Genomic DNA, 9544 nt, shown 5'->3' on the forward strand with positions numbered 1-9544 from the left:
TTCCTACTCCATCACTAAGTTGCTCTGTGATGTGGAGTAGATCATTTCTCTGGGTAATGCCTCTGTTTCCTCCATCGAAAAGGAAGGACTTGAATCTGTGAAATTCTATAATTTTATGAAAACAAGGAAACAGAATGAAAAGACACATTGAATACGATAGGTTTATCCCTAGGGCACTCACAGATATGTGGGCAAGACAGTCCTGGTGCTCAGCTTTCCAGATCTCATTTTCTTCCTACCCATATTATCTCCCTCAGGACAGAGAGTGACAGTGTTAGTAAGAGCAGAGATAAAACCACCTTCTTTATTAGATCTGCGTGAGACCAACAGGCCCCCCATACATGTAGAGAGTCAGATCTTCCTTGGCTTTAATATGGTTAGAGAGCGTTGCTGGACCTCACCCTTTAATTTTTTAATGAACTGATTACCAGCCCCAGGGATCAAAGACTCCTGTTGTTTATCTTTACTCTTTTAGTTTAATGATTTCTGACACTCGATCAAGGTGTCCTAAAGACCCAGATGAAGTTTTGATTGCCATTCAAGATAAAATAATAAAAAAAACTCACCAGGCTCTATAATGTCCTACTATGAACCTAAGGGGTGATGGACAATAGCATTACCCATGTTTAAAATGAGCTATCCCTAATCCTTATTTGATAGATAAGGAACCTAAGGCTCAGAGACAAACTGATTTCTTTGTTCTGGGCACTAGTCAAGCAGGGAAGCAGGGTTTCCTCAAAATATTAGGGAAGCATTTTCCTAGAAAAACACTGCTTGATGAACACAAATCTTTTATTTCTATCCCCACTGATGCTCCTCTTGGAATCCCAAGTGCTAATAATGCTTCCTCTAGGATTATAGCAGGTATAGAGAGATAAAACGTGGAAAGAATCAGCTTTATTGATGGCTGTTCAGTAAACACAAAATTCAGAACTTCTTGATAAGTTGGATTTGAAACTGTGGCTAGGATCTTGGGCCAAGCTAGCACCATCTTAACACTTCGCCCTAAATGTAGACATTGACATCAGTGGGAATGGTAGGGTTTGATGTACTCATTCAAATGGCAAGGAAGAAACTGGAAAATGGTCCACTTTCAACAAATGGAAGAACATCTGCCCTGTTTATCTGCTTCATGATGGAAGGAAGAGTTGCCCCCTCTTATAATACAAGGGGCAGAAAGTACACGAGAGAAGCAGAATGAGAAAAGTACTTACATTGCAATTCAATTTAGTAAACATACTGCAAGTGAAGTTATGCCACTGAGCATGAGGTTCTCGAATTTCAAATCATCTGCACCTGCTCCTTGAGTTGGAACAAAAATGGGTTGAAAGAGACAGGGAGTGTCCACTCCAATAATCTACTTTATGGGGAGTAGAGTAAAAGTGTCTTTTCTATGGAAATGTAAGAAAGGAAGAACCAGTTCCTCCTTCTGGAAGCTTTTAGTTTAGGTCTTCATTTCTCTTCTGCAGTATGGCCAATAAGCCACTTAGTATGTTTATCAAGATTCATCTAATTTATGTTTTTCACAGCACGAAGGAAGGTCTTCTTTTTAGAAGATTAAATAATGCCTCCAACTTTCTACCAAACCTTCAATATTTCCTTGAGAAACTCATCCACTCTTTCCTCAGATTCCTATTAAATGGGGAATGATGGTAATTGCTGTGCAAGGTTTTTGTGAAGGTTAAATGAGTTAATATCATAAATCACTAGTAAGTACTAGTTATTAGTTTCCTCATTATATTTACCTTCCACTACCTTCTCTCAGCTACCCCTAGCTCAGTACATGGTATTCCAATCAGTAGGTACAATACTACCATTGTTCCTAGGGGAATATGGGTTTGAGACTGGAAGTACTTAGCTCATTCCTTCAATTTAACAACACCTTATAGATCTCGGCTGACCCAGGACACAAGGCCCCAAAGACATCCATTGGGTTCTCCAGTTGAGTCCTAATTCTTTCTGCAAACATGGGTTAGGCTATGGTGTTGCAGAGCTAACTGCTGATCATCTAGAACTGAGACACTAGTAGACAACATGACTAGAGACACAGTTGTGAGTTTAATATTTTGGAAACAATCACTACAGCTATGAAATTATCATAAACTGAGTGCAAAGAAAAAAAGAAAGACAAAGACATATATGTAAAGAATATCTATTTTTAGATCAATGACCTTTAACCATCTATGTGTCTTGAACCAATCATGAATATTGTCTCAAGTATTCCCACAGAAAATTTAAGAGGTGGTTAGGGTGAGTCATTATAGCTTCAAGATTAAATGGCTTGTCCAAAGTCACACAGTGAGCTAGTTGAATAGCTACGAATAGAACCTAGGTTTCCTAAAACCCTGCTAAAGAAAAGCTGCTAAAGTCAGGTATGGTGGGACTGGAGAAAACCTTACTGTTGCTGATGCCAGGGTGAACTTTCAAGATTTGGACTTTGGAGAAGAAATGCCTTTCCCTGCTCACCTCATTACTTTTAAGCTCTTGGCAGAAAGAAACTGAAAACATAGAAAATATTATTAGTGTTAGAAAAGTGCCAATCTCAGCTAAGCTCTGTTGAGTCAGTAATTCAACTTAAGCAGATTGGTAGAGAGGGTAAGAATAAATAACTTCTAAGGTTCTCTGAGCATTTGAATTTATGATCTATAAAATTCCATCCATAAAAGGGAAAAAATTTGGACATGTAAAATTATAGACCAGTTCTGTCCAGGGCTTAGTCATTAGCAAGGGAGTTTTTCATAAATAAAAGGTTGGGGGTGTTTCTGGGTTTTTAACAGACCTAAATGTCTCAGATGTTATGGAAACTTGCTAAGTGGAAGGCACTGTGCAAAAAACTTGATAGGTACTATCCCTCACCTTATGAAGCTTAGAATCAAGAGGAGAAAAAATTCAGTGCTAAAAGTTGTCCAGTAATGCATTCAGATTTTTTTCTTTTTTCCTCAAGTTACATTTATGTAAGACAACATAACACATACCCAGAGGAACTCAATCCTCTGTCATGCCTATAAAACATCTTAGCCAATATATTCCTTGAGTTAACAAGTTCTTTGTGAAGATGTTGGTTTCTCAGTGGAGCCAGAGTATATATAAGGATCACTGAGCAAGCAGTAGATTTTTTTTTTCTTTAAGGAGTTTACAAACATAACAAAAAGTTTTAGTTGTACTTTTTTCATTTTTGAAGTAATAAAACTACATTGAGAAAAATATGAAAAAGAAAGAAAATGTCACCCCATAATCCCACCATTCTAACACTCTCTGGTCACATCTTAGTTTCTTTTGCTGATCTCTCCTTTTCTCATGTATTCTTAACTATCTCGAGACCTAGGACTTGGTCCTTGGACTTTTCATCTTTTCTATCTTAACTTTCTCCAAAGTGATCTCACTTAATCTCCTGGCTTTGTGTGCCATCTGTATGTTGATGACTCCCAAATGTATAACTCCAGCCTAGATTTCCAGCTAACTCCTTTATAGTTATACCCATCTCCCTCCTTAGCCTCCAGCAACCACTAGTATGTTCACTATCTCTATAATTTGGTAATTTTCAGAATGTTACTTAAATGGTATCATACAGCATGTAACCTTTTGTGATTAGCTTTTTTTGTTCAGCATAATTCCCTTGAAATACTTTCAAGTTGCTACATATATCAATTATCCTTTCATTTTCTCATTATGTATGTACCACAGTTTATTTAAACATTTATCCATTGAAAGATACTTGAATTGTTTATAATTTTTGGCTATTACAAATAAAGCTTACAAATAATGTTCTATGAACACTCATACACATTTTTGTGTGGACATTTCATTTCTCTGCAATAAACCCCCAGGAATGTGATTGCTGAATTGTTTGTTAAGTATATATTTAGCTTTCTAGGATGCTGCCAAATTATTTTCCAGAGTAGCCGTACCATTTTATATTCCCATCAGCAACGTAGGAGAGATCTAGTTTCTCCACACCCTTGTCAACACCTATTATTGTTTGTCTGTTAGATTATAGTCATTCTAGTGGGTGTATAGTGGTATCTTGTGGGGTTTTCTTTTCCTTAATGTTTAATGATGTTGAACATCTTTTCATACATTTACTTGCCATCTGTATACTCTTCTTGATGAAATATCTTTTTCATGTCTTTTGCCCATTTTTCCAGTTGTAATTTTTTTGGGAGTTCTTTATATATACTTGATAAATCTTTTGTCAAATATGCAGTTTGCAAATATTTTCTGTCTGTAGCTTGTTTTATTCATTCTCTTTACAGAGTATTTTGCAGAGTAAAAGTTAAAAATTTCACTTAACTGTGTTTATTCCAGTATTTCTCAATTGATTTTACCATGATTACCTTTTTTTGCCCATAATTAGCATCTTAAGATAATAAGCATCTGCAAAACACAGATTTAGAAATGCTGTTTCAGCCATTTCCTTACTTCTACCTCTGACATCCAAGTGCACCTATCTGATGCACCCAATTCTCTCTGGGTAGGGGCCAAGAGCTAATCTGCAAACCAAATTTATGGCAGTGAGTGCTATGAGAATGCACCATATCCCCAGTTGCATATTGTATTCTGTCAGGCGCTTTCTAGAGGCAAACTCAAAGCAAGTAGGAAGTGATTTGGAAGGTGAAAATTTTAGTCTCCGTGGAAGCTGGCAGGGAAAAGACTTCAGATTGCTAAAAGAGAAGCACTAGATATAGATTCTAATCCTAGATTTGTCACTAATTGTCTGTGTAACATTAAATAAGCCACTTCATTCTGGGCCTCAGTTTCCTCATCTGTAAAACTGAAAGGGCTAGCTACAGCAAATTTAATATTCTATAATTCTAAATTACACCAATACACCAGCTGATTGCAAATATGAATCTCGTCTTTGATGAAGTTATTTCATGATTCTACTTGGAAGCACTTAAAGGGGGATAATTTGAGGATTGGGTGTGTTAAAATAAGCCCTTAGACCCCTCCAGGGTGAGCCAAATTTCTGCACCACTTTTCTAATAAAGACATAATGTTTTCACTCTGCTTCTTCTAGGATCAAAGTGTTGATGCAAGCCTACACTTCTACAGGTTTCCCATGTCAAGATACTCTGAAATCTACACTCTGGTTCTTTGGTGTTTTATTTCTAATCTAAATCAACATTGAAAATCAGTGATCAGGAATAAATTAGGACAGAATGAAACCATCTTTTCTAAAGTTAAATGGAGCTTGAGGATACAGAGGGTACAAGAATGGGAGAAGAGGAAGAGGAAGTTGGTGAAAAGGTTAGGATGATGACTAATTAGCCAGTAGGCAGATACACATCCATCCAATAAAAGAGTGTCATTAAGATTGGTTTATAATTAATTGCAACAGCATCTTTGCTTAAAAGAAACTTCACACAAAAAAAGTATATCATCACCTAAACAATTTGGTAATCAGTTTCAAAAGATGCTTTTTTCCCAACCTGTCATCCCAAGACAGGGGAACAAAGAATACTGTCCATATATGGAGGGGAAAGAAGGATGAAAGTAACTGTCAATCTAACAATGCTGATATCCTGGTGCGGGAGGAGAGAAAGGCAGAAATGTTAAGTGCAAGAAACAAGTACATAGAAGTCTAAGAAAACAGACAGTGAGGGTTGATGTGGAAGAAGATCATCACAAAATCATGCTGATATTTAGAAAACTATTAATTAGGTCAATAAAAGTTTAACAATCTCAGATCTGAAAGGATTTGGAAGGTAATGTTGTCAGCCACCTTTCCCTTTTTCGTGCACTCACATTTCTTTTCAACACAATCATTCATTCATTCTTCCATTTAGCACTTATTTTTTGAAGTCCTACTATGCACCAAGTACTACCATGAATCCTGAGAACACTGAAGTATTAAGACACAGTCGTTTTCATCAAGGAGCTGTCATTCTAGTCCATTGTAGTCTAGATTAGACAACCAAAGAAATATTTATGAAATAATGTGATGTGTTTTTTGGCAATACCGACTGGGGGCTATTGAAAGCAAAAAGGAAGAATTCTGCCTGGGTGAGTGGGAAACCCACAGGAAGGGGATTTGTGGTTTGGGAGGGTAAGATTGGGAAAGGATTCTTAGGATTATTTAAATCTAGAATTCCCTTTGGGGATCTAACAGCATGAGTTTTGTTCTCTCTTAGGTATTCAACTAGTGAATGTGAGGTGGGAGGATGGGGGATCTTCAAACTACCAGCCTGCCACCAAATGGCAAAAATATTACCCTCTTTCTGTTCTTGAGAGCAGCACTATAGAATGTTAGCACTAGAAAGTATCTCACAGAAAGTGACATTTCCAGGAGGAAACTGAGGTCCAGAAAAAGATAGCAACACACACACTCAAAGTCTAACACAGTTGGGACTAAACTCTTAATCCAGTTTTTTTTCCATTACCCCTCTCTCCCCCACCCCATGCCCCTTTTCTCTTTTTCAGGCTATACTTATAACCTCCCTAGGGTGCTAGATAATACTTGCATATTCTGGCTATTTTTATTTTCACGTAATTTTCCCATGAAGATTTTGTTGTTTCCTCTTTCAGACATGACCCAAGACCACAGGCTGGCCTCATTAACTGATCCCTATGGCACCTTAAAGGACAGTCCTCCCTAGGGAGACACATGGATGGGGATTACTAGTCCCCAGTTACTGCATTCCCACCAGCCTTGGCCCTTTCTGCAGAGCTAAGATGCAAGCAATTTGCAATCCATGTTGAGGAAAATATTTATGCTCGCAGCCAGTTTGGCTTCTTCCAATGTCGTTTACAACCTTTGTGGTTTGAATCTGTTCACAGAAGAATTAATTGCTGGTTTTGAATGTTATTAGAGAAGAAACCCAACTAGTTCTCAGGATACTCATCTGGGAAATTTTCAGCTTCAGAAAGAATCGTCAGATGGTTTCAAAAAAATAACTTGACAAATTAATGCCCTTTACAGAAGTTAGTTGTGGGTGGGTGGGAGATGGATATAAATCTGGAGTAAATAGAGATGGCTTAATAATGGTAAAGCCCTTTCCCCTTCTGTATCTTTGTCTTTCTACAGTGACATTCAGAATCTTAAAGCCAAAGCCCATATTACACAGAGGCAGAAAAATGCAGCTATATTTACATGAGATTTGGGAAAGCTAAAAGCCCTCATCTGCTAAAAGTTTCGCTCTCCACTGGCCTTCCCTCTGGTTTGGCCTGATACATTTCTCTTTTAGATGCACACACTTTGAGTTATTTAAACCAAACTCACAACCTTATCTTCAGAAGGAGAATACTAAAATGTATATTTTACTACATGTAAAATCACCAGCATCATGCTAGGCACGGAGCCAAAGTGTTCTGTGCATATTAAATAATGATGATGGTTTATTTCTTCATTTGCTGGATTACATATCTGAACTCCCAGTTTACATCCAGCGCTGTGGTTAAAGATAAACTAAGACAGTTTCAGCCTTAAAGTGCTTACAGCCCCTGAGGAGAGAGAGATCTATAAACAGATGATTGCAATGCAGTGCAGCAAATAATTATAATGGAGGGAACCACAAGTATGATGGAAGATCATTGGTACAGCTGGAGACAGGGAACGGCCTGTGATATCTGACTCCCAAAAGCCAGTGGGAGTTATTATTATGTGAATCCTGGCAGTTGCAGAAGTTCTGCATCACTCATAGAATTATAGGCTGGAAAGGGAGAGAGAACATGGCGTCAGCAAATCTAGAGTGTCCAGTAGGGTGACAGGGGTTTGCTTGGGAGGAATGCATGAGGGGCAGGAGCCCTGAGCACTGGGTACTCAGGTAACAGACTGACTATACCCTCTACCAGGAAGGCAGGTCACCTAGATAAATGCTGGGGAATGGAGGTCAAGGGCAAATTCCAAAAAAGAACACTGAAGGCATCCTCTGGTTGCTTCAAAATATCCCCGTGTTCCGCTCTGCTCTTAAACAAGTGACGTATTACCAGTATACATTCTTTCTGTTCCCACTTCTGTGTGTCATCCACACATATCTGTGAGGGGTTACATGGAAGGGAGCTATTTTTTTTTTTATAATTATCATTTATTGGGTGCTTACAGTATTTTGAAATTATAATTTATAATCTTCCCAACAGCAAATCAGTGAGTTTGGAATTACTAATATCCTTTTATGTTATAAGACTGAAAAAAAAAAGTTAAGTAACTTGCCGAGGTAATATAACTGAAACAGGAATTCAGATCCAAAGCCTATGTTTTTTGTCCATGATATGGTAACACTTCACAAGTTTAGGAATCAGGCATGTTTGGATTTAAATTAATAAAAATATATTTGTTCCTTGTGTGATTTTTACTTTTATTTCCCTTTATTTTATTAATAATTTATTCAGCTGGTTTGTTTTATTTAAGAATCCTACATAAATATTTGTTTCTCTCATTTGCCTATTTTGGCTTTCTTGAGAAAATGTTCTTAGCTTATTGAAATGATTGTCAGTGCTTCAAAAATCATGAGTTCCAGTCAAGTCAGTTTAACAGCTTCACTGGGCAAGTATCATGTATTCAAAACTGGTGAATACTCTAGATACCTCTCTTGTGCTGATTTATAATTTTCACATCCCTAATCACCACCTAAAATGTCATATAGTTGTTCATTTGAATATTGTTCATTGCTTTTTTTCAGGCTGTGCAGACTGTTTTATATTCTGCTTTAAAAATATTCCTTAATCTTAATATGTGGAATTTAATATGTGGATTAATTCCTTTACATAATATGTGGTACACTTTCACAGTTTAACAGACCACATAGTTGCCATTTTTAATGTTTTAAATGTTTAATAATTTATTAAATATAATAAATTATTATATTTATTATAATATTTAATAATTTATTAAATATAATCTTCCCAACAGCAAATAATAATTGGAACTTCTGCAACTGCCAGGATTCACATAATAATAATAACTCCCACTGGCTTTTAGGAGTCAGATATCACATGCCCTTCCCTGTCTCCAGCTGTACCAATGTTCTTCCATAATGTTTGTGTGCTTCACTGATTTCCATATCACCAGAAGCAGAACATCCAAGGACAGAGATGAAGCAGTCTGGTTCTGAGCCCAGACCAGAAGAATTTCTGTGATCTTGAGTCCTTGAATGGGGTGGATTGTACATTCTTCTGAGGGCCAACATAATGTTGTCCATCTCTTGCACTAGACTGTGAACTCCATGAAACCAGGAACATCCCCAGTTTTGTTCAAAGACATACCCTCAGGAACTAAGCAGTCCTGGAAACCCATCGGTGCTTTACAAATATGTTAAATGATTGAGTGACTATTAAATACTGAAGGAAATGTAAGGACGTGTAAGACACATTTTGGTCTCAATATGTGCGCCTGGTAGGGGACCCAAGACATAAATGCACGAAGTTGCCAACTGAAATAAGTGGCAGTTTACCTATTATAAATTTGAGGCCTCAAATTCAGATGTGAAGTAAATTTAACATTTCTGTTTAATAACTCAGCCTAAACTGGATTTCAAGCCTCTATTCTGCTAGTGTGGCAGAAACTTTATGTGTTTCCTCTCCTTTCCCCAATTTCTGTCTAAGACTT

Source organism: Hyperoodon ampullatus, assembly GCF_949752795.1.
Source record: "Hyperoodon ampullatus genome assembly, chromosome: 2".
NCBI lineage: Eukaryota > Metazoa > Chordata > Mammalia > Artiodactyla > Ziphiidae > Hyperoodon > Hyperoodon ampullatus.